Below are 26,593 nucleotides of genomic sequence, written 5' to 3'. Positions count from 1 at the left end.
ACCCGTGGCTGTTATTGCATGGCTATCGGGCGTGGCCTCAAGGCGATGAGGTTACCGGTTCTTTGAGAACTGGTAGTGGCACAGCCACCATGGACCAACGCAATATTAATTTTATGTTGTAAGTTAGAAAATTTATCTTTTAGCCTTTAACAAGGTAAGCTTACAGCACTACTTCAGGCTTGGGATCCTGTAGCAAAGAAACCCCATTTTTCAGGCTTCGGAACCTGTGGCGAAGATACCCCATTTTTCAGGCTTCGGACCCTGTGGCAAAGAGACCCCATTTTTCAGGCTTGGGACCCTGTGGCAAAGAGACCTCATTTTTCAGGGTTCGGAACCTGTGGCAAAGATACCCCATTTTTCAGGCTTCGGACCCTGTGGCAAAGAGACAACCCATTTTTCAGGCTTGGTACCCTGTGGCAAACAGACCCCAATTTTCAGGCTTGGGATCCTGTGGCAAAGAGACCCCATTTTTCAGGGTTCGGACCCTGTAGCGAAGAGACCCCATTTTTCAGGGTTCGGACCCTGTGGCGAAGACAACCCATTTTTCAGGCTTGGGATCCTGTGCCAAAGAGACCCCATTTTCCAGGCTTGGGATCCTGTGCCAAAGAGACCCCATTTTCCAGGCTTGGGATCCTGTGCCAAAGAAACCCCATATGTCAGGCTTGGGATCCTGTGCCAAAGAAACCCCATTTTTTAGCCCGTGGCTGTTATTGCATGGCTATCGGGCGTGGCCTCAAGGCGATGAGGTTACCGGTTCTTTGAGTACTGGTAGTGGCACAGCCACCATGGACCAACGCAATATTAATTTTATGTTGTAAGTTAGAAAATGTATCTTTTAGCCTTTAACAAGGTAAGCTTACAGCACTACTTCAGGCTTGGGATCCTGTAGCAAAGAAACCCCATTTTTCAGGCTTCGGAACCTGTGGCGAAGATACCCCATTTTTCAGGCTTCGGACCCTGTGGCAAAGAGACCCCATTTTTCAGGCTTGGGACCCTGTAGCAAAGAGACCTAATTTTTCAGGGTTCGGAACCTGTGGCAAAGATACCCCATTTTTCAGGCTTTGGACCCATTGGTAAAGAGACAACCCATTTTCATGCTTGGGACCCTGTGGCTAAGAGACAACCCATTTTTCAGGTTTGGGACCTTGTGGCAAAGAGACCCCATTTTTCAGGCTTCGGACCCTGTAGCGAAGAGACCCAATTTTTTAGGGTTCGGACCCTGTGGCGAAGACAACCCATTTTTCAGGCTTGGGATCCTGTGCCAAAGAGACCCCATTTTCCAGGCTTGGGATCCTGTGCCAAAGAAACCCCATATGTCAGGCTTGGGCTCCTGTGCCAAAGAAACCCCATTTTTTACCCGTGGCTGTTATTGCATGGCTATCAGGCGTGGCCTCAAGGCGATGAGGTTACCGGTTCTTTAAGAACTGGTAGTGGCACAGCCACCATGGACCAACGCAATATTAATTTTATGTTGTAAGTTAGAAAATGTATCTTTTAGCCTTTAACAAGGTAAGCTTACAGCACTACTTCAGGCTTGGGATCCTGTAGCAAAGAAACCCCATTTTTCAGGCTTCGGAACCTGTGGCGAAGATACCCCATTTTTCAGGCTTCGGACCCTGTGGCAAAGAGACCCCATTTTTCAGGCTTGGGACCCTGTAGCAAAGAGACCTAATTTTCAGGGTTCGGAACCTGTGGCAAAGATACCCCATTTTTCAGGCTTGGGATCCTGTGCCAAAGAAACCCCATTTTTCAGGCTTGGGATCCTGTGCCAAAGAAACCCCATATGTCAGGCTTGGGATCCTGTGCCAAAGAAACCCCATTTTTTACCCGTGGCTGTTATTGCATGGCTATCGGGCATGGCCTCAAGGCGATGAGGTTACCGGTTCTTTGAGAACTGGTAGTGGCACAGCCACCATGGACCAACGCAATATTAATTTTATGTTGTAAGTTAGAAAATGTATCTTTTAGCCTTTAACAAGGTAAGCTTACAGCACTACTTCAGGCTTGGGATCCTGTAGCAAAGAAACCCCATTTTTCAGGCTTCGGAACCTGTGGCGAAGATACCCCATTTTTCAGGCTTCGGACCCTGTGGCAAAGAGACCCCATTTTTCAGGCTTGGGACCCTGTGGCAAAGAGACCTCATTTTTCAGGGTTCGGAACCTGTGGCAAAGATACCCCATTTTTCAGGCTTCGGACCCTGTGGCAAAGAGACAACCCATTTTTCAGGCTTGGTACCCTGTGGCAAACAGACCCCAATTTTCAGGCTTGGGACCCTGTGGCGAAGACACCCCATTTTTCAGGCTTCGGACCCTGTAGCGAAGAGACCCCATTTTTCAGGGTTCGGACCCTGTGGCGAAGACACCCCATTTTTCAGGCTTCGGATCCTGTAGCGAAGAAACCCAATTTTTTAGGGTTCGGACCCTGTGGCGTAGACAACCCATTTTTCAGGCTTGGGATCCTGTGCCAAAGAGACCCCATTTTTCAGGCTTGGGATCCTGTGCCAAAGAAACCCCATTTTTCAGGCTTGGGACCCTGTAGCAAAGAGACCTAATTTTTCAGGGTTCGGAACCTGTGGCAAAGATACCCCATTTTTCAGGCTTCGGACCCTGTGGTAAAGAGACAACCCATTTTTCAGGCTTGGTACCCTGTGGCAAAGAGACCCCAATTTTCAGGCTTGGGATCCTGTGGCAAAGAGACCCCATTTTTCAGGGTTCGGACCCTGTAGCGAAGAGACCCCATTTTTCAGGGTTCGGACCCTGTGGCGAAGACAACCCATTTTTCAGGCTTGGGATCCTGTGCCAAAGAGACCCCATTTTCCAGGCTTGGGATCCTGTGCCAAAGAAACCCCATATGTCAGGCTTGGGATCCTGTGCCAAAGAAACCCGATTTTTTACCCGTGGCTGTTATTGCATGGCTATCGGGCGTGGCCTCAAGGCGATGAGGTTACCGGTTCTTTAAGAACTGGTAGTGGCACAGCCACCATGGACCAACGCAATATTAATTTTATGTTGCAAGTTAGAAAATGTATCTTTTAGCCTTTAACAAGGTAAGCTTACAGCACTACTTCAGGCTTGGGATCCTGTAGCAAAGAAACCCCATTTTTCAGGCTTCGGAACCTGTGGCGAAGATACCCCATTTTTCAGGCTTCGGACCCTGTGGCAAAGAGACCCCATTTTTCAGGCTTGGGACCCTGTAGCAAAGAGACCTAATTTTTCAGGGTTCGGAACCTGTGGCAAAGATACCCCATTTTTCAGGCTTCGGACCCTGTGGCAAAGAGACAACCCATTTTTCAGGCTTGGGACCCTGTGGCAAAGAGACAACCCATTTTTCAGGCTTGGGACCTCGTGGCAAAGAGACCCCATTTTTCAGGCTTCGGACCTTGTAGCGAAGAGACCCAATTTTTTAGGGTTCGGACCCTGTGGCGTAGACAACCCATTTTTCAGGCTTGGGATCCTGTGCCAAAGAGACCCCATTTTTCAGGCTTGGGATCCTGTGCCAAAGAAACCCCAATTTTCAGGCTTGGGATCCTGTGCCAAAGAAACCCCATATGTCAGGCTTGGGATCCTGTGCCAAAGAAACCCCATTTTTTACCCGTGGCTGTTATTGCATGGCTATCGGGCGTGGCCTCAAGGCGATGAGGTTACCGGTTCTTTGAGAACTGGTAGTGGCACAGCCACCATGGACCAACGCAATATTAATTTTATGTTGTAAGTTAGAAAATTTATCTTTTAGCCTTTAACAAGGTAATATTACAGCACTACTTCAGGCTTGGGATCCTGTAGCAAAGAAACCCCATGTTTCAGGCTTCGGAACCTGTGGCGAAGATACCCCATTTTTCAGGCTTCGGACCCTGTGGCAAAGAGACCCCATTTTTCAGGCTTGGGACCCTGTGGCAAAGAGACCTCATTTTTCAGGGTTCGGTACCTGTGGCAAAGATACCCCATTTTTCAGGCTTCGGACCCTGTGGCAAAGAGACAACCCATTTTTCAGGCTTGGTACCCTGTGGCAAACAGACCCCAATTTTCAGGCTTGGGATCCTGTGGCAAAGAGACCCCATTTTTCAGGGTTCGGACCCTGTAGCGAAGAGACCCCATTTTTCAGGGTTCGGACCCTGTGGCGAAGACAACCCATTTTTCAGGCTTGGGATCCTGTGCCAAAGAGACCCCATTTTCCAGGCTTGGGATCCTGTGCCAAAGAGACCCCATTTTCCAGGCTTGGGATCCTGTGCCAAAGAAACCCCATATGTCAGGCTTGGGATCCTGTGCCAAAGAAACCCCATTTTTTACCCGTGGCTGTTATTGCATGGCTATCGGGCGTGGCCTCAAGGCGATGAGGTTACCGGTTCTTTGAGTACTGGTAGTGGCACAGCCACCATGGACCAACGCAATATTAATTTTATGTTGTAAGTTAGAAAATGTATCTTTTAGCCTTTAACAAGGTAAGCTTACAGCACTACTTCAGGCTTGGGATCCTGTAGCAAAGAAACCCCATTTTTCAGGGTTCGGACCCTGTAGCGAAGAGACCCCATTTTTCAGGGTTCGGACCCTGTGGCGAAGACAACCCATTTTTCAGGCTTGGGATCCTGTGCCAAAGAGACCCCATTTTCCAGGCTTGGGATCCTGTGCCAAAGAGACCCCATTTTCCAGGCTTGGGATCCTGTGCCAAAGAAACCCCATATGTCAGGCTTGGGATCCTGTGCCAAAGAAACCCCATTTTTTACCCGTGGCTGTTATTGCATGGCTATCGGGCGTGGCCTCAAGGCGATGAGGTTACCGGTTCTTTGAGTACTGGTAGTGGCACAGCCACCATGGACCAACGCAATATTAATTTTATGTTGTAAGTTAGAAAATGTATCTTTTAGCCTTTAACAAGGTAAGCTTACAGCACTACTTCAGGCTTGGGATCCTGTAGCAAAGAAACCCAATTTTTCAGGCTTCGGAACCTGTGGCGAAGATACCCCATTTTTCAGGCTTCGGACCCTGTGGCAAAGAGACCCCATTTTTCAGGCTTGGGACCCTGTAGCAAAGAGACCTAATTTTTCAGGGTTCGGAACCTGTGGCAAAGATACCCCATTTTTCAGGCTTCGGACCCTGTGGTAAAGAGACAACCCATTTTCATGCTTGGGACCCTGTGGCTAAGAGACAACCCATTTTTCAGGTTTGGGACCTTGTGGCAAAGAGACCCCATTTTTCAGGCTTCGGACCCTGTAGCGAAGAGATCCAATTTTTTAGGGTTCGGACCCTGTGGCGTAGACAACCCATTTTTCAGGCTTGGGATCCTGTGCCAAAGAGACCCCATTTTTCAGGCTTGGGATCCTGTGCCAAAGAAACCCCATTTTTCAGGCTTGGGACCCTGTAGCAAAGAGACCTAATTTTTCAGGGTTCGGAACCTGTGGCAAAGATACCCCATTTTTCAGGCTTCGGACCCTGTGGTAAAGAGACAACCCATTTTTCAGGCTTGGTACCCTGTGGCAAAGAGACCCCAATTTTCAGGCTTGGGATCCTGTGGCAAAGAGACCCCATTTTTCAGGGTTCGGACCCTGTAGCGAAGAGACCCCATTTTTCAGGGTTCGGACCCTGTGGCGAAGACAACCCATTTTTCAGGCTTGGGATCCTGTGCCAAAGAGACCCCATTTTCCAGGCTTGGGATCCTGTGCCAAAGAAACCCCATATGTCAGGCTTGGGATCCTGTGCCAAAGAAACCCCATTTTTTACCCGTGGCTGTTATTGCATGGCTATCGGGCGTGGCCTCAAGGCGATGAGGTTACCGGTTCTTTAAGAACTGGTAGTGGCACAGCCACCATGGACCAACGCAATATTAATTTTATGTTGCAAGTTAGAAAATGTATCTTTTAGCCTTTAACAAGGTAAGCTTACAGCACTACTTCAGGCTTGGGATCCTGTAGCAAAGAAACCCCATTTTTCAGGCTTCGGAACCTGTGGCGAAGATACCCCATTTTTCAGGCTTCGGACCCTGTGGCAAAGAGACCCCATTTTTCAGGCTTGGGACCCTGTAGCAAAGAGACCTAATTTTTCAGGGTTCGGAACCTGTGGCAAAGATACCCCATTTTTCAGGCTTCGGACCCTGTGGTAAAGAGACAACCCATTTTTCAGGCTTGGGACCCTGTGGCAAAGAGACAACCCATTTTTCAGGCTTGGGACCTTGTGGCAAAGAGACCCCATTTTTCAGGCTTCGGACCCTGTAGCGAAGAGACACAATTTTTTAGGGTTCGGACCCTGTGGCGTAGACAACCCATTTTTCAGGCTTGGGATCCTGTGCCAAAGAGACCCCATTTTTCAGGCTTGGGATCCTGTGCCAAAGAAACCCCATTTTTCAGGCTTGGGATCCTGTGCCAAAGAAACCCCATATGTCAGGCTTGGGATCCTGTGCCAAAGAAACCCCATTTTTTACCCGTGGCTGTTATTGCATGGCTATCGGGCGTGGCCTCAAGGCGATGAGGTTACCGGTTCTTTGAGAACTGGTAGTGGCACAGCCACCATGGACCAACGCAATATTAATTTTATGTTGTAAGTTAGAAAATTTATCTTTTAGCCTTTAACAAGGTAAGCTTACAGCACTACTTCAGGCTTGGGATCCTGTAGCAAAGAAACCCCATTTTTCAGGCTTCGGAACCTGTGGCGAAGATACCCCATTTTTCAGGCTTCGGACCCTGTGGCAAAGAGACCCCATTTTTCAGGCTTGGGACCCTGTGCCAAAGAGACCCCATTTTCCAGGCTTGGGATCCTGTGCCAAATAAACCCCATATGTCAGGCTTGGGCTCCTGTGCCAAAGAAACACCATTTTTTACCCGTGGCTGTTATTGCATGGCTATCGGGCGTGGCCTCAAGGCGATGAGGTTACCAGTTCTTTAAGAACTGGTAGTGGCACAGCCACCATGGACCAACGCAATATTAATTTTATGTTGTAAATTAGAAAACGTATCTTTTAGCCTTTAACAAGGTAAGCTTACAGCACTACTTCAGGCTTGGGACCCTGTAGCCAAGAGACCTAATTTTTCAGGGTTCGGAACCTGTGGCAAAGATACCCCATTTTTCAGGCTTCGGACCCTGTGGTAAAGAGACAACCCAATTTTCAGGCTTGGGACCCTGTGGCAAAGAGACAACCCATTTTTCAGGCTTGGGACCTTGTGGCAAAGAGACCCCATTTTTCAGGCTTCGGACCCTGTAGCGAAGAGACCCCATTTTTCAGGCTTGGGATCCTGTGCCAAAGAAACCCCATTTTTCAGGCTTGGGATCCTGTGCCAAAGAAACCCCATATGTCAGGCTTGGGATCCTGTGCCAAAGAAACCCCATTTTTTACCCGTGGCTGTTATTGCATGGCTATCGGGCGTGGCCTCAAGGCGATGAGGTTACCGGTTCTTTGAGAACTGGTAGTGGCACAGCCACCATGGACCAACGCAATATTAATTTTATGTTGTAAGTTAGAAAATGTATCTTTTAGCCTTTAACAAGGTAAGCTTACAGCACTACTTCAGGCTTGGGATCCTGTAGCAAAGAAACCCCATTTTTCAGGCTTCGGAACCTGTGGCGAAGATACCCCATTTTTCAGGCTTCGGACCCTGTGGCAAAGAGACCCCATTTTTCAGGCTTGGGACCCTGTGGCAAAGAGACCTCATTTTTCAGGGTTCGGAACCTGTGGCAAAGATACCCCATTTTTCAGGCTTCGGACCCTGTGGCAAAGAGACAACCCATTTTTCAGGCTTGGTACCCTGTGGCAAACAGACCCCAATTTTCAGGCTTGGGATCCTGTGGCAAAGAGACCCCATTTTTCAGGGTTCGGACCCTGTAGCGAAGAGAACCCATTTTCATGCTTGGGACCCTGTGGCTAAGAGACAACCCATTTTTCAGGTTTGGGACCTTGTGGCAAAGAGACCCCATTTTTCAGGCTTCGGACCCTGTAGCGAAGAGACCCAATTTTTTAGGGTTCGGACCCTGTGGCGTAGACAACCCATTTTTCAGGCTTGGGATCCTGTGCCAAAGAGACCCCATTTTTCAGGCTTGGGATCCTGTGCCAAAGAAACCCCATTTTTCAGGCTTGGGACCCTGTAGCAAAGAGACCTAATTTTTCAGGGTTCGGAACCTGTGGCAAAGATACCCCATTTTTCAGGCTTCGGACCCTGTGGTAAAGAGACAACCCATTTTTCAGGCTTGGTACCCTGTGGCAAAGAGACCCCAATTTTCAGGCTTGGGATCCTGTGGCAAAGAGACCCCATTTTTCAGGGTTCGGACCCTGTAGCGAAGAGACCCCATTTTTCAGGGTTCGGACCCTGTGGCGAAGACAACCCATTTTTCAGGCTTGGGATCCTGTGCCAAAGAGACCCCATTTTCCAGGCTTGGGATCCTGTGCCAAAGAAACCCCATTTTTTACCCGTGGCTGTTATTGCATGGCTATCGGGCGTGGCCTCAAGGCGATGAGGTTACCGGTTCTTTAAGAACTGGTAGTGGCACAGCCACCATGGACCAACGCAATATTAATTTTATGTTGCAAGTTAGAAAATGTATCTTTTAGCCTTTAACAAGGTAAGCTTACAGCACTACTTCAGGCTTGGGATCCTGTAGCAAAGAAACCCCATTTTTCAGGCTTCGGAACCTGTGGCGAAGATACCCCATTTTTCAGGCTTCGGACCCTGTGGCAAAGAGACCCCATTTTTCAGGCTTGGGACCCTGTAGCAAAGAGACCTAATTTTTCAGGGTTCGGAACCTGTGGCAAAGATACCCCATTTTTCAGGCTTCGGACCCTGTGGTAAAGAGACAACCCATTTTTCAGGCTTGGGACCCTGTGGCAAAGAGACAACCCATTTTTCAGGCTTGGGACCTTGTGGCAAAGAGACCCCATTTTTCAGGGTTCGGACCCTGTAGCGAAGAGACCCCATTTTTCAGGGTTCGGACCCTGTGGCGAAGACAACCCATTTTTCAGGCTTGGGATCCTGTGCCAAAGAGACCCCATTTTTCAGGCTTGGGATCCTGTGCCAAAGAAACCCCATTTTTCAGGCTTGGGATCCTGTGCCAAAGAAACCCCATATGTCAGGCTTGGGATCCTGTGCCAAAGAAACCCCATTTTTTACCCGTGGCTGTTATTGCATGGCTATCGGGCGTGGCCTCAAGGCGATGAGGTTACCGGTTCTTTGAGAACTGGTAGTGGCACAGCCACCATGGACCAACGCAATATTAATTTTATGTTGTAAGTTAGAAAATTTATCTTTTAGCCTTTAACAAGGTAAGCTTACAGCACTACTTCAGGCTTGGAATCCTGTAGCAAAGAAACCCCATTTTTCAGGCTTCGGAACCTGTGGCGAAGATACCCCATTTTTCAGGCTTCGGACCCTGTGGCAAAGAGACCCCATTTTTCAGGCTTGGGACCCTGTGGCAAAGAGACCTAATTTTTCAGGGTTCGGAACCTGTGGCAAAGATACCCAATTTTTCAGGCTTCGGACCCTGTGGTAAAGAGACAACCCATTTTTCAGGCTTGGTACCCTGTGGCAAAGAGACCCCAATTTTCAGGCTTGGGATCCTGTGGCAAAGAGACCCCATTTTTCAGGGTTCGGACCCTGTAGCGAAGAGACCCCATTTTTCAGGGTTCGGACCCTGTGGCGAAGACAACCCATTTTTCAGGCTTGGGATCCTGTGCCAAATAGACCCCATTTTTAAGGCTTGGGATCCTGTGCCAAAGAAACCCCATTTTTCAGGCTTGGGATCCTGTGCCAAAGAAACCCCATTTTTTACCCGTGGCTGTTATTGCATGGCTATCGGGCGTGGCCTCAAGGCGATGAGGTTACCGGTTCTTTGAGAACTGGTAGTGGCACAGCCACCATGGACCAACGCAATATTAATTTTATGTTGTAAGTTAGAAAATGTATCTTTTAGCCTTTAACAAGGTAAGCTTACAGCACTACTTCAGGCTTGGGATCCTGTAGCAAAGAAACCCCATTTTTCAGGCTTCGGAACCTGTGGCGAAGATACCCCATTTTTCAGGCTTCGGACCCTGTGGCAAAGAGACCCCATTTTTCAGGCTTGGGACCCTGTAGCAAAGAGACCTAATTTTTCAGGGTTCGGAACCTGTGGCAAAGATACCCCATTTTTCAGGCTTCGGACCCTGTGGTAAAGAGACAACCCATTTTCAGGCTTGGGACCCTGTGGCAAAGAGACAACCCATTTTTCAGGTTTGGGACCTTGTGGCAAAGAGACCCCATTTTTCAGGCTTCGGACCCTGTAGCGAAGAGACCCAATTTTTTAGGGTTCGGACCCTGTGGCGTAGACAACCCATTTTTCAGGCTTGGGATCCTGTGCCAAAGAGACCCCATTTTTCAGGCTTGGGATCCTGTGCCAAAGAGACCCCATTTTTCAGGCTTGGGATCCTGTGCCAAAGAAACCCAATTTTTCAGGCTTGGGATCCTGTGCCAAAGAAACCCCATATGTCAGGCTTGGGATCCTGTGCCAAAGAAACCCGATTTTTTACCCGTGGCTGTTATTGCATGGCTATCGGGCGTGGCCTCAAGGCGATGAGGTTACCGGTTCTTTGAGAACTGGTAGTGGCACAGCCACCATGGACCAACGCAATATTAATTTTATGTTGTAAGTTAGAAAATGTATCTTTTAGCCTTTAACAAGGTAAGCTTACAGCACTACTTCAGGCTTGGGATCCTGTAGCAAAGAAACCCCATTTTTCAGGCTTCGGAACATGTGGCGAAGATACCCCATTTTTCAGGCTTCGGACCCTGTGGCAAAGGGACCCCATTTTTCAGGCTTGGGACCCTGTAGCAAAGAGACCTAATTTTTCAGGGTTCGGAACCTGTGGCAAAGATAACCCATTCTTCAGGCTTCGGACCCTGTGGTAAAGAGACAACCCATTTTCAGGCTTGGGACCCTGTGGCAAAGAGACAACCCATTTTTCAGGTTTGGGACCTTGTGGCAAAGAGACCCCATTTTTCAGGCTTCGGACCCTGTAGCGAAGAGACCCAATTTTTTAGGGTTCGGACCCTGTGGCGTAGACAACCCATTTTTCAGGCTTGGGATCCTGTGCCAAAGAGACCCCATTTTTCAGGCTTGGGATCCTGTGCCAAAGAGACCCCATTTTTCAGGCTTGGGATCCTGTGCCAAAGAAACCCCATTTTTCAGGCTTGGGATCCTGTGCCAAAGAAACCCCATATGTCAGGCTTCGGATCCTGTGCCAAAGAAACCCGATTTTTTACCCGTGGCTGTTATTGCATGGCTATCGGGCGTGGCCTCAAGGCGATGAGGTTACCGGTTCTTTGAGAACTGGTAGTGGCACAGCCACCATGGACCAACGCAATATTAATTTTATGTTGTAAGTTAGAAAATGTATCTTTTAGCCTTTAACAAGGTAAGCTTACAGCACTACTTCAGGCTTGGGATCCTGTAGCAAAGAAACCCCATTTTTCAGGCTTCGGAACCTGTGGCGAAGATACCTCATTTTTCAGGCTTCGGACCCTGTGGCAAAGAGACCCCATTTTTCAGGCTTGGAACCCTGTAGCAAAGAGACCTAATTTTTCAGGGTTCGGAACCTGTGGCAAAGATACCCCATTTTTCAGGCTTCGGACCCTGTGGTAAAGAGACAACCCATTTTTCAGGCTTGGTACCCTGTGGCAAAGAGACCCCAATTTTCAGGCTTGGGATCCTGTGGCAAAGAGACCCCATTTTTCAGGGTTTGGACCCTGTAGCGAAGAGACCCCATTTTTCAGGGTTCGGACCCTGTGGCGAAGACAACCCATTTTTCAGGGTTCGGACCCTGTGGCGTAGACAACCCATTTTTCAGGCTTGGGATCCTGTGCCAAAGAGACCCCATTTTTCAGGCTTGGGATCCTGTGCCAAAGAAACCCCATTTTTCAGGCTTGGGATCCTGTGCCAAAGAAACCCCATATGTCAGGCTTGGGATCCTGTGCCAAAGAAACCCCATTTTTTACCAGTGGCTGTTATTGCATGGCTATCGGGCGTGGCCTCAAGGCAATAAGATTACCGGTTCTTTGAGAACTGGTAGTGGCACAGCCACCATGGACAAACGCAATATTAATTTTATGTTGTAAGTTAGAAAATGTATCTTTTAGCCTTTAACAAGGTAAGCTTACAGCACTACTTCAGGCTTGGGATCCTGTAGCAAAGAAACCCCATTTTTCAGGCTTCGGAACCTGTGGCGAAGATACCCCATTTTTCAGGCTTCGGACCCTGTGGCAAAGAGACCCCATTTTTCAGGCTTGGGACCCTGTAGCAAAGAGACCTAATTTTTCAGGGTTCGGAACCTGTGGCAAAGATACCCCATTTTTCAGGCTTCGGACCCTGTGGTAAAGAGACAACCCATTTTTCAGGCTTGGGACCCTGTGGCAAAGAGACAACCCATTTTTCAGGCTTGGGACCTTGTGGCAAAGAGACCCCATTTTTCAGGCTTCGGACCCTGTAGCGAAGAGACCCCATTTTTCAGGGTTCGGACCCTGTGGCGTAGACAACCCATTTTTCAGGCTTGGGATCCTGTGCCAAAGAGACCCCATTTTTCAGGCTTGGGTTCCTGTGCCAAAGAAACCCCATTTTTCAGGCTTGGGATCCTGTGCCAAAGAAACCCCATATGTCAGGCTTGGGATCCTGTGCCAAAGAAACCCCATTTTTTACCCGTGGCTGTTATTGCATGGCTATCGGGCGTGGCCTCAAGGCGATGAGGTTACCGGTTCTTTGAGAACTGGTAGTGACACAGCCACCATGGACCAACGCAATATTAACTTTATGTTGTAAGTTAGAAAATGTATCTTTTAGCCTTTAACAAGGTAAGCTTACAGCACTACTTCAGGCTTGGGATCCTGTAGCAAAGAAACCCCATTTTTCAGGCTTGGGATCCTGTGCCAAAGAAACCCCATATGTCAGGCTTGGGATCCTGTGCCAAAGAAACCCCATTTTTTACCCATGGCTGTTATTGCATGGCTATCGGGCGTGGCCTCAAGGCGATGAGGTTACCGGTTCTTTGAGAACTGGTAGTGGCACAGCCACCATGGACCAACGCAATATTAATTTTATGTTGTAAGTTAGAAAATTTATCTTTTAGCCTTTAACAAGGTAAGCTTACAGCACTACTTCAGGCTTGGGATCCTGTAGCAAAGAAACCCCATTTTTCAGGCTTCGGAACCTGTGGCGAAGATACCCCATTTTTCAGGCTTCGGACCCTGTGGCGAAGAGACATCATTTTTCAGGCTTGGGACCCTGTGGCAAAGAGACCTCATTTTTCAGGGTTCGGAACCTGTGGCAAAGATACCCCATTTTTCAGGCTTCGGACCCTGTGGTAAAGAGACAACCCATTTTCAGGCTTGGGACCCTCTGGCAAAGAGACAACCCATTTTTCAGGTTTGTGACCTTGTGGCAAAGAGACCCATTTTTCAGGCTGCGGACCCTGTAGCGAAGAGACCCAATTTTTTAGGGTTCGGACCCTGTGGCGTAGACAATCCATTTTTCAGGCTTGGGATCCTGTGCCAAAGAGACCCCATTTTTCAGGCTTGGGATCCTGTGCCAAAGAGACCCCATTTTTCAGGCTTGGGATCCTGTGCCAAAGAAACCCCATTTTTCAGGCTTGGGATCCTGTGCCAAAGAAACCCCATATGTCAGGCTTGGGATCCTGTGCCAAAGAAACCCGATTTTTTACCCGTGGCTGTTATTGCATGGCTATCGGGCGTGGCCTCAAGGCGATGAGGTTACCGGTTCTTTGAGAACTGGTAGTGGCACAGCCACCATGGACCAACGCAATATTAATTTTATGTTGTAAGTTAGAAAATGTATCTTTTAGCCTTTAACAAGGTAAGCTTACAGCACTACTTCAGGCTTGGGATCCTGTAGCAAAGAAACCCCATTTTTCAGGCTTCGGAACCTGTGGCGAAGATACCCCATTTTTCAGGCTTCGGACCCTGTGGCAAAGGGACCCCATTTTTCAGGCTTGGGACCCTGTAGCAAAGAGACCTAATTTTTCAGGGTTCGGAACCTGTGGCAAAGATACCCCATTTTTCAGGCTTCGGACCCTGTGGTAAAGAGACAACCCATTTTCAGGCTTGGGACCCTCTGGCAAAGAGACAACCCATTTTTCAGGTTTGTGACCTTGTGGCAAAGAGACCCATTTTTCAGGCTGCGGACCCTGTAGCGAAGAGACCCAATTTTTTAGGGTTCGGACCCTGTGGCGTAGACAATCCATTTTTCAGGCTTGGGATCCTGTGCCAAAGAGACCCCATTTTTCAGGCTTGGGATCCTGTGCCAAAGAGACCCCATTTTTCAGGCTTGGGATCCTGTGCCAAAGAAACCCCATTTTTCAGGCTTGGGATCCTGTGCCAAAGAAACCCCATATGTCAGGCTTGGGATCCTGTGCCAAAGAAACCCGATTTTTTACCCGTGGCTGTTATTGCATGGCTATCGGGCGTGGCCTCAAGGCGATGAGGTTACCGGTTCTTTGAGAACTGGTAGTGGCACAGCCACCATGGACCAACGCAATATTAATTTTATGTTGTAAGTTAGAAAATGTATCTTTTAGCCTTTAACAAGGTAAGCTTACAGCACTACTTCAGGCTTGGGATCCTGTAGCAAAGAAACCCCATTTTTCAGGCTTCGGAACCTGTGGCGAAGATACCCCATTTTTCAGGCTTCGGACCCTGTGGCAAAGAGACCCCATTTTTCAGGCTTGGGACCCTGTAGCAAAGAGAACTAATTTTTCAGGGTTCGGAACCTGTGGCAAAGATACCCCATTTTTCAGGCTTCGGACCCTGTGGTAAAGAGACAACCCATTTTTCAGGCTTGGTACCCTGTGGCAAAGAGACCCCAATTTTCAGGCTTGGGATCCTGTGGCAAAGAGACCCCATTTTTCAGGGTTTGGACCCTGTAGCGAAGAGACCCCATTTTTCAGGGTTCGGACCCTGTGGCGAAGACAACCCATTTTTCAGGGTTCGGACCCTGTGGCGTAGACAACCCATTTTTCAGGCTTGGGATCCTATGCCAAAGAGACCCCATTTTTCAGGCTTGGGATCCTGTGCCAAAGAAACCCCATTTTTCAGGCTTGGGATCCTGTGCCAAAGAAACCCCATATGTCAGGCTTGGGATCCTGTGCCAAAGAAACCCCATTTTTTACCAGTGGCTGTTATTGCATGGCTATCGGGCGTGGCCTCAAGGCAATGAGATTACCGGTTCTTTGAGAACTGGTAGTGGCACAGCCACCATGGACAAACGCAATATTAATTTTATGTTGTAAGTTAGAAAATGTATCTTTTAGCCTTTAACAAGGTAAGCTTACAGCACTACTTCAGGCTTGGGATCCTGTAGCAAAGAAACCCCATTTTTCAGGCTTCGGAACCTGTGGCGAAGATACCCCATTTTTCAGGCTTCGGACCCTGTGGCAAAGAGACCCCATTTTTCAGGCTTGGGACCCTGTAGCAAAGAGACCTAATTTTTCAGGGTTCGGAACCTGTGGCAAAGATACCCCATTTTTCAGGCTTCGGACCCTGTGGTAAAGAGACAACCCATTTTTCAGGCTTGGGATCCTGTGGCAAAGAGACAACCCATTTTTCAGGCTTGGGACCTTGTGGCAAAGAGACCCCATTTTTCAGGCTTCGGACCCTGTAGCGAAGAGACCCTATTTTTCAGGGTTCGGACCCTGTGGCGTAGACAACCCATTTTTCAGGCTTGGGATCCTGTGCCAAAGAGACCCCATTTTCAGGCTTGGGATCCTGTGCCAAAGAAACCCAAATTTTCAGGCTTGGGATCCTGTGCCAAAGAAACCCCATATGTCAGGCTTGGGATCCTGTGCCAAAGAAACCCCATTTTTTACCCGTGGCTGTTATTGCATGGCTATCGGGCGTGGCCTCAAGGCGATGAGGTTACCGGTACTTTGAGAACTGGTAGTGACACAGCCACCATGGACCAACGCAATATTAATTTTATGTTGTAAGTTAGAAAATGTATCTTTTAGCCTTTAACAAGGTAAGCTTACAGCACTACTTCAGGCTTGGGATCCTGTAGCAAAGAAACTCCATTTTTCAGGCTTCGGAACCTGTGGCGAAGATTCCCCATTTTTCAGGCTTCGGACCCTGTGGCAAAGAGACCCCATTTTTCAGGCTTGGGACCCTGTAGCAAAGAGACCTAAATTTTCAGGGTTCGGAACCTGTGGCAAAGATACCCCATTTTTCAGGCTTTGGACCCTGTGGTAAAGAGACAACCCATTTTCAGGCTTGGGACCCTGTGGCAAAGAGACAACCCATTTTTCAGGTTTGGGACCTTGTGGCAAAGAGACCCCATTTTTCAGGCTTCGGACCCTGTAGCGAAGAGACCCAATTTTTTAGGGTTCGGACCTAGTGGCGTAGACAACCCATTTTTCAGGCTTGGGATCCTGTGCCAAAGAGACCCCATTTTTCAGGCTTGGGACCCTGTAGCAAAGAGACCTAAATTTTCAGGGTTCGGAACCTGTGGCAAAGATACCCCATTTTTCAGGCTTCGGACCCTGTGGTAAAGAGACAACCCATTTTCAGGCTTGGGACCCTGTGGCAAAGAGACAACCCATTTTTCAGGTTTGGGACCTTGTGGCAAAGAGACCCCATTTTTCAGGCTTCGGACCCTGTAGCGAAGAGACCCAATTTTTTAGGGTTCGGACCCTGTGGCGTAGACAACCCATTTTTCAGGCTTGGGATCCTGTGCCAAAGAGACCCCATTTTTCAGGCTTGGGATCCTGTGCCAAAGAGACCCCATTTTTCAGGCTTGGGATCCTGTGCCAAAGAAACCCCATTTTTCAGGCTTGGGATCCTGTGCCAAAGAAACCCCATATGTCAGGCTTGGGATCCTGTGCCAAAGAAACCCGATTTTTTACCCGTGGCTGTTATTGCATGGCTATCGGGCGTGGCCTCAAGGCGATGAGGTTACCGGTTCTTTGAGAACTGGTAGTGGCACAGCCACCATGGACCAATGCAATATTAATTTTATGTTGTAAGTTAGAAAATGTATCTTTTAGCCTTTAACAAGGTAAGCTTACAGCACTACTTCAGGCTTGGGATCCTGTAGCAAAGAAACCCCATTTTTCAGGCTTCGGAACCTGTGGCGAAGATACCCCATTTTTCAGGCTTCGGACCCTGTGGCAAAGAGACCCCATTTTTCAGGCTTGGGACCCTGTAGCAAAGAGACCTAATTTTTCAGGGTTCGGAACCTGTGGCAAAGATACCCCATTTTTCAGGCTTCGGACCCTGTGGTAAAGAGACAACCCATTTTTCAGGCTTGGTACCCTGTGGCAAAGAGACCCCAATTTTCAGGCTTGGGACCCTGTAGCAAAGAGACCCCATTTTTCAGGGTTCGGACCCTGTAGCGAAGAGACCCCATTTTTCAGGGTTCGGACCCTGTGGCGAAGACAACCCATTTTTCAGGGTTCGGACCCTGTGGCGTAGACAACCCATTTTTCAGGCTTGGGATCCTGTGCCAAAGAGACCCCATTTTTCAGGCTTGGGATCCTGTGCCAAAGAAACCCCATATGTCAGGCTTGGGATCCTGTGCCAAAGAAACCCCATTTTTTACCCGTGGCTGTTATTGCATGGCTATCGGGCGTGGCCTCAAGGCAATGAGATTACCGGTTCTTTGAGAACTGGTAGTGGCACAGCCACCATGGACCAACGCAATATTAATTTTATGTTGTAAGTTAGAAAATGTATCTTTTAGCCTTTAGCAAGGTAAGCTTACAGCACTACTTCAGGCTTGGGATCCTGTAGCAAAGAAACCCCATTTTTCAGGCTTCGGAACCTGTGGCGAAGATTCCCCATTTTTCAGGCTTCGGACCCTGTGGCAAAGAGACCCCATTTTTCAGGCTTGGGACCCTGTAGCAAAGAGACCTAATTTTTCAGGGTTCGGAACCTGTGGCAAAGATACCCCATTTTTCAGGCTTCGGACCCTGTGGTAAAGAGACAACCCATTTTTCAGGCTTGGGACCCTGTGGCAAAGAGACAACCCATTTTTCAGGCTTGGGACCTTGTGGCAAAGAGACCCCATTTTTCAGGCTTCGGACCCTGTAGCGAAGAGACCCCATTTTTCAGGGTTCGGACCCTGTGGCGTAGACAACCCATTTTTCAGGCTTGGGATCCTGTGCCAAAGAGACCCCATTTTTCAGGCTTGGGATCCTGTGCCAAAGAAACCCCATTTTTCAGGCTTGGGATCCTGTGCCAAAGAAACCCCATATGTCAGGCTTGGGATCCTGTGCCAAAGAAACCCCATTTTTTACCCGTGGCTGTTATTGCATGGCTATCGGGCGTGGCCTCAAGGTGATGAGGTTACCGGTTCTTTGAGAACTGGTAGTGACACAGCCACCATGGACCAACGCAATATTAATTTTATGTTGTAAGTTAGAAAATGTATCTTTTAGCCTTTAACAAGGTAAGCTTACAGCACTACTTCAGGCTTGGGATCCTGTAGCAAAGAAACTCAATTTTTCAGGCTTCGGAACCTGTGGTGAAGATTCCCCATTTTTCAGGCTTCGGACCCTGTGGCAAAGAGACCCCATTTTTCAGGCTTGGGACCCTGTAGCAAAAAGACCTAAATTTTCAGGGTTCGGAACCTGTGGCAAAGATACCCCATTTTTCAGGCTTCGGACCCTGTGGTAAAGAGACAACCCATTTTCAGGCTTGGGACCCTGTGGCAAAGAGACAACCCATTTTTCAGGTTTGGGACCTTGTGGCAAAGAGACCCCATTTTTCAGGCTTCGGACCCTGTAGCGAATAGACCCAATTTTTTAGGGTTCGGACCCTGTGGCGTAGACAACCCATTTTTCAGGCTTGGGATCCTGTGCCAAAGAGACCCCATTTTCCAGGCTTGGGACCCTGTAGCAAAGAGACCTAAATTTTCAGGGTTCGGAACCTGTGGCAAAGATACCCCATTTTTCAGGCTTCGGACCCTGTGGTAAAGAGACAACCCATTTTCAGGCTTGGGACCCTGTGGCAAAGAGACAACCCATTTTTCAGGTTTGGGACCTTGTGGCAAAGAGACCCCATTTTTCAGGCTTCGGACCCTGTAGCGAAGAGACCCAATTTTTTAGGGTCCGGACCCTGTGGCGTTGACAACCCATTTTTCAGGCTTGGGATCCTGTGCCAAAGAGACCCCATTTTTCAGGCTTGGGATCCTGTGCCAAAGAGACCCCATTTTTCAGGCTTGGGATCCTGTGCCAAAGAAACCCCATTTTTCAGGCTTGGGCTCCTGTGCCAAAGAAACCCCATATGTCAGGCTTGGGATCCTGTGCCAAAGAAACCCGATTTTTTACCCGTGGCTGTTATTGCATGGCTATCGGGCGTGGCCTCAAGGCGATGAGGTTACCGGTTCTTTGAGAACTGGTAGTGGCACAGCCACCATGGACCAACGCAATATTAATTTTATGTTGTAAGTTAGAAAATGTATCTTTTAGCCTTTAACAAGGTAAGCTTACAGCACTACTTCAGGCTTGGGATCCTGTAGCAAAGAAACCCCATTTTTCAGGCTTCGGAACCTGTGGCGAAGATACCCCATTTTTCAGGCTTCGGACCCTGTGGCAAAGAGACCCCATTTTTCAGGCTTGGGACCCTGTAGCAAAGAGACCTAATTTTTCAGGGTTCGGAACCTGTGGCAAAGATACCCCATTTTTCAGGCTTCGGACCCTGTGGTAAAGAGACAACCCATTTTTCAGGCTTGGTACCCTGTGGCAAAGAGACCCCAATTTTCAGGCTTGGGATCCTGTGGCAAAGAGACCCCATTTTTCAGGGTTCGGACCCTGTAGCGAAGAGACCCCATTTTTCAGGGTTCGGACCCTGTGGCGAAGACAACCCATTTTTCAGGGTTCGGACCCTGTGGCGTAGACAACCCATTTTTCAGGCTTGGGATCCTGTGCCAAAGAGACCCCATTTTTCAGGCTTGGGATCCTGTGCCAAAGAAACCCCATTTTTCAGGCTTGGGATCCTGTGCCAAAGAAACCCCATATGTCAGGCTTGGGTACCTGTGCCAAAGAAACCCCATTTTTTACCCGTGGCTGTTATTGCATGGCTATCGGGCGTGGCCTCAAGGCAATGAGATTACCGGTTCTTTGAGAACTGGTAGTGGCACAGCCACCATGGACAAACGCAATATTAATTTTATGTTGTAAGTTAGAAAATGTATCTTTTAGCCTTTAACAAGGTAAGCTTACAGCACTACTTCAGGCTTGGGATCCTGTAGCAAAGAAACCCCATTTTTCAGGCTTCGGAACCTGTGGCGAAGATACCCTATTTTTCAGGCTTCGGACCCTGTGGCAAAGAGACCCCATTTTTCAGGCTTGGGACCCTGTAGCAAAGAGACCTAATTTTTCAGGGTTCGGAACCTGTGGCAAAGATACCCCATTTTTCAGGCTTCGGACCCTGTGGTAAAGAGACAACCCATTTTTCAGGCTTGGGACCCTGTGGCAAAGAGACAACCCATTTTTCAGGCTTGGGACCTTGTGGCAAAGAGACCCCATTTTTCAGGCTTCGGACCCTGTAGCGAAGAGACACCATTTTTCAGGGTTCGGACCCTGTGGCGTAGACAACCCATTTTTCAGGCTTGGGATCCTGTGCCAAAGAGACCCCATTTTTCAGGCTTGGGATCCTGTGCCAAAGAAACCCCATTTTTCAGGCTTGGGATTCTGTGCCAAAGAAACCCCATATGTCAGGCTTGGGATCCTGTGCCAAAGAAACCCCATTTTTTACCCGTGGCTGTTATTGCATGGCTATCGGGCGTGGCCTCAAGGCGATGAGGTTACCGGTTCTTTGAGAACTGGTAGTGACACAGCCACCATGGACCAACGCAATATTAATTTTATGTTGTAAGTTAGAAAATGTATCTTTTAGCCTTTAACAAGGTAAGCTTACAGCACTACTTCAGGCTTGGGATCCTGTAGCAAAGAAACTCAATTTTTCAGGCTTCGGAACCTGTGGCGAAGATTCCCCATTTTTCAGGCTTCGGACCCTGTGGCAAAGAGACCCCATTTTTCAGGCTTGGGACCCTGTAGCAAAGAGACCTAATTTTTCAGGGTTCGGAACCTGTGGCAAAGATACCCCATTTTTCAGGCTTCGGACCCTGTGGTAAAGAGACAACCTATTTTTCAGGCTTGGGACTCTGTGGCAAAGAGACAACCCATTTTTCAGGCTTGGGACCTTGTGGCAAAGAGACCCCATTTTTCAGGCTTCGGACCCTGTAGCGAAGAGACCCCGTTTTTCAGGGTTCGGATCCTGTGGCGTAGACAACCCATTTTTCAGGCTTGGGATCCTGTGCCAAAGAGACCCCATTTTTCAGGCTTGGGATCCTGTGCCAAAGAAACCCCATTTTTCAGGCTTGGGATCCTGTGCCAAAGAAACCCCATATGTCAGGCTTGGGTTCCTGTGCCAAAGAAACCCCATTTTTTACCCGTGGCTGTTATTGCATGGCTTTAGGGCGTGGCCTCAAGGCGATGAGGTTACCTGTTCTTTGAGAACTGGTAGTGGCACAGCCACCATGGACCAACGCAATATAAATTTTATGTTGTAAGTTAGAAAATTTATCTTTTAGCCTTTAACAAGGTAAGCTTACAGCACTACTTCAGGCTTGGGATCCTGTAGCAAAGAAACCCCATTTTTCAGGCTTCGGAACCTGTGGCGAAGATACCCCATTTTTCAGGCTTCGGACCCTGTGGTAAAGAGACAACCCATTTTCAGGCTTGGGACCCTGTGGCAAAGAGACAACCCATTTTTCAGGTTTGGGACCTTGTGGCAAAGAGACCCCATTTTTCAGGCTTCGGACCCTGTAGCGAAGAGACCCAATTTTTTAGGGTTCGGACCCTGTGGCGTAGACAACCCATTTTTCAGGCTTGGGATCCTGTGCCAAAGAGACCCCATTTTTCAGGCTTGGGATCCTGTGCCAAAGAGACCCCATTTTTTAGGCTTGGGATCCTGTGCCAAAGAAACCCCATTTTTCAGGCTTGGGATCCTGTGCCAAAGAAACCCCATATGTCAGGCTTGGGATCCTGTGCCAAAGAAACCCGATTTTTTACCCGTGGCTGTTATTGCATGGCTATCGGGCGTGGCCTCAAGGCGATGAGGTTACCGGTTCTTTGAGAACTGGTAGTGGCACAGCCACCATGGACCAACGCAATATTAATTTTATGTTGTAAGTTAGAAAATGTATCTTTTAGCCTTTAACAAGGTAAGCTTACAGCACTACTTCAGGCTTGGGATCCTGTAGCAAAGAAACCCCATTTTTCAGGCTTCGGAACCTGTGGCGAAGATACCCCATTTTTCAGGCTTCGGACCCTGTGGCAAAGAGACCCCATTTTTCAGGCTTGGGACCCTGTAGCAAAGAGAACTAATTTTTCAGGGTTCGGAACCTGTGGCAAAGATACCCCATTTTTCAGGCTTCGGACCCTGTGGTAAAGAGACAACCCATTTTTCAGGCTTGGTACCCTGTGGCAAAGAGACCCCAATTTTCAGGCTTGGGATCCTGTGGCAAAGAGACCCCATTTTTCAGGGTTTGGACCCTGTAGCGAAGAGACCCCATTTTTCAGGGTTCGGACCCTGTGGCGAAGACAACCCATTTTTCAGGGTTCGGACCCTGTGGCGTAGACAACCCATTTTTCAGGCTTGGGATCCTGTGCCAAAGAGACCCCATTTTTCAGGCTTGGGATCCTGTGCCAAAGAAACCCCATTTTTCAGGCTTGGGATCCTGTGCCAAAGAAACCCCATATGTCAGGCTTGGGATCCTGTGCCAAAGAAACCCCATTTTTTACCAGTGGCTGTTATTGCATGGCTATCGGGCGTGGCCTCAAGGCAATGAGATTACCGGTTCTTTGAGAACTGGTAGTGGCACAGCCACCATGGACAAACGCAATATTAATTTTATGTTGTAAGTTAGAAAATGTATCTTTTAGCCTTTAACAAGGTAAGCTTACAGCACTACTTCAGGCTTGGGATCCTGTAGCAAAGAAACCCCATTTTTCAGGCTTCGGAACCTGTGGCGAAGATACCCCATTTTTCAGGCTTCGGACCCTGTGGCAAAGAGACCCCATTTTTCAGGCTTGGGACCCTGTAGCAAAGAGACCTAATTTTTCAGGGTTCGGAACCTGTGGCAAAGATACCCTATTTTTCAGGCTTCGGACCCTGTGGTAAAGAGACAACCCATTTTTCAGGCTTGGGACCCTGTGGCAAAGAGACAACCCATTTTTCAGGCTTGGGACCTTGTGACAAAGAGACCCCATTTTTCAGGCTTCGGACCATGTAGCGAAGAGACCCTATTTTTCAGTGTTCGGACCCTGTGGCGTAGACAACCCATTTTTCAGGCTTGGGATCCTGTGCCAAAGAGACCCCATTTTTCAGGCTTGGGATCCTGTGCCAAAGAAACCCCATATGTCAGGCTTGGGATCCTGTGCCAAAGAAACCCCATTTTTTACCCGTGGCTGTTATTGCATGGCTATCGGGCGTGGCCTCAAGGCGATGAGGTTACCGGTTCTTTGAGAACTGGTAGTGACACAGCCACCATGGACCAACGCAATATTAATTTTATGTTGTAAGTTAGAAAATGTATCTTTTAGCCTTTAACAAGGTAAGCTTACAGCACTACTTCAGGCTTGGGATCCTGTAGCAAAGAAACCCCATTTTTCAGGCTTCGGAACCTGTGGCGAAGATACCCCATTTTTCAGGCTTCGGACCCTGTGGCAAAGAGACCCCATTTTTCAGGCTTGGGACCCTGTAGCAAAGAGACCTAATTTTTCAGGGTTCGGAACCTGTGGCAAAGATACCCCATTTTTCAGGCTTCGGACCCTGTGGTAAAGAGACAACCCATTTTTCAGGCTTGGGACCCTGTGGCAAAGAGACAACCCATTTTTCAGGCTTGGGACCTTGTGGCAAAGAGACCCCATTTTTCAGGCTTCGGACCATGTAGCGAAGAGACCCTATTTTTCAGGGTTCGGACCCTGTGGCGTAGACAACCCATTTTTCAGGCTTGGGATCCTGTGCCAAAGAGACCCCATTTTTCAGGCTTGGGATCCTGTGCCAAAGAAACCCCATATGTCAGGCTTGGGATCCTGTGCCAAAGAAACCCCATTTTTTACCCGTGGCTGTTATTGCATGGCTATCGGGCGTGGCCTCAAGGCGATGAGGTTACCGGTTCTTTGAGAACTGGTAGTGACACAGCCACCATGGACCAACGCAATATTAATTTTATGTTGTAAGTTAGAAAATGTATCTTTTAGCCTTTAACAAGGTAAGCTTACAGCACTACTTCAGGCTTGGGATCCTGTAGCAAAGAAACTCCATTTTTCAGGCTTCGGAACCTGTGGCGAAGATTCCCCATTTTTCAGGCTTCGGACCCTGTGGCAAAGAGACCCCATTTTTCAGGCTTGGGACCCTGTAGCAAAGAGACCTAAATTTTCAGGGTTCGGAACCTGTGGCAAAGATACCCCATTTTTCAGGCTTTGGACCCTGTGGTAAAGAGACAACCCATTTTCAGGCTTGGGACCCTGTGGCAAAGAGACAACCCATTTTTCAGGTTTGGGACCTTGTGGCAAAGAGACCCCATTTTTCAGGCTTCGGACCCTGTAGCGAAGAGACCCAATTTTTTAGGGTTCGGACCTAGTGGCGTAGACAACCCATTTTTCAGGCTTGGGATCCTGTGCCAAAGAGACCCCATTTTTCAGGCTTGGGACCCTGTAGCAAAGAGACCTAAATTTTCAGGGTTCGGAACCTGTGGCAAAGATACCCCATTTTTCAGGCTTCGGACCCTGTGGTAAAGAGACAACCCATTTTCAGGCTTGGGACCCTGTGGCAAAGAGACAACCCATTTTTCAGGTTTGGGACCTTGTGGCAAAGAGACCCCATTTTTCAGGCTTCGGACCCTGTAGCGAAGAGACCCAATTTTTTAGGGTTCGGACCCTGTGGCGTAGACAACCCATTTTTCAGGCTTGGGATCCTGTGCCAAAGAGACCCCATTTTTCAGGCTTGGGATCCTGTGCCAAAGAGACCCCATTTTTCAGGCTTGGGATCCTGTGCCAAAGAAACCCCATTTTTCAGGCTTGGGATCCTGTGCCAAAGAAACCCCACATGTCAGGCTTGGGATCCTGTGCCAAAGAAACCCGATTTTTAACCCGTGGCTGTTATTGCATGGCTATCGGGCGTGGCCTCAAGGCGATGAGGTTACCGGTTCTTTGAGAACTGGTAGTGGCACAGCCACCATGGACCAATGCAATATTAATTTTATGTTGTAAGTTAGAAAATGTATCTTTTAGCCTTTAACAAGGTAAGCTTACAGCACTACTTCAGGCTTGGGATCCTGTAGCAAAGAAACCCCATTTTTCAGGCTTCGGAACCTGTGGCGAAGATACCCCATTTTTCAGGCTTCGGACCCTGTGGCAAAGAGACCCCATTTTTCAGGCTTGGGACCCTGTAGCAAAGAGACCTAATTTTTCAGGGTTCGGAACCTGTGGCAAAGATACCCCATTTTTCAGGCTTCGGACCCTGTGGTAAAGAGACAACCCATTTTTCAGGCTTGGTACCCTGTGGCAAAGAGACCCCAATTTTCAGGCTTGGGATCCTGTGGCAAAGAGACCCCATTTTTCAGGGTTCGGACCCTGTAGCGAAGAGACCCCATTTTTCAGGGTTCGGACCCTGTGGCGAAGACAACCCATTTTTCAGGGTTCGGACCCTGTGGCGTAGACAACCCATTTTTCAGGCTTGGGATCCTGTGCCAAAGAGACCCCATTTTTCAGGCTTGGGATCCTGTGCCAAAGAAACCCCATATGTCAGGCTTGGGATCCTGTGCCAAAGAAACCCCATTTTTTACCCGTGGCTGTTATTGCATGGCTATCGGGCGTGGCCTCAAGGCAATGAGATTACCGGTTCTTTGAGTACTGGTAGTGGCACAGCCACCATGGACCAACGCAATATTAATTTTATGTTGTAAGTTAGAAAATGTATCTTTTAGCCTTTAGCAAGGTAAGCTTACAGCACTACTTCAGGCTTGGGATCCTGTAGCAAAGAAACCCCATTTTTCAGGCTTCGGAACCTGTGGCGAAGATTCCCCATTTTTCAGGCTTCGGACCCTGTGGCAAAGAGACCCCATTTTTCAGGCTTGGGACCCTGTAGCAAAGAGACCTAATTTTTCAGGGTTCGGAACCTGTGGCAAAGATACCCCATTTTTCAGGCTTCGGACCCTGTGGTAAAGAGACAACCCATTTTTCAGGCTTGGGACCCTGTGGCAAAGAGACAACCCATTTTTCAGGCTTGGGACCTTGTGGCAAAGAGACCCCATTTTTCAGGCTTCGGACCCTGTAGCGAAGAGACCCCATTTTTCAGGGTTCGGACCCTGTGGCGTAGACAACCCATTTTTCAGGCTTGGGATCCTGTGCCAAAGAGACCCCATTTTTCAGGCTTGGGATCCTGTGCCAAAGAAACCCCATTTTTCAGGCTTGGGATCCTGTGCCAAAGAAACCGCATATGTCAGGCTTGGGATCCTGTGCCAAAGAAACCCCATTTTTTACCCGTGGCTGTTATTGCATGGCTATCGGGCGTGGCCTCAAGGCGATGAGGTTACCGGTTCTTTGAGAACTGGTAGTGGCACAGCCACCATGGACCAAC

Source organism: Pseudophryne corroboree, chromosome 5 (genome assembly GCF_028390025.1).
Source record: "Pseudophryne corroboree isolate aPseCor3 chromosome 5, aPseCor3.hap2, whole genome shotgun sequence".
Taxonomy (NCBI): Eukaryota; Metazoa; Chordata; class Amphibia; order Anura; family Myobatrachidae; genus Pseudophryne; species Pseudophryne corroboree.
This window is presented reverse-complemented; position numbering follows the sequence as displayed.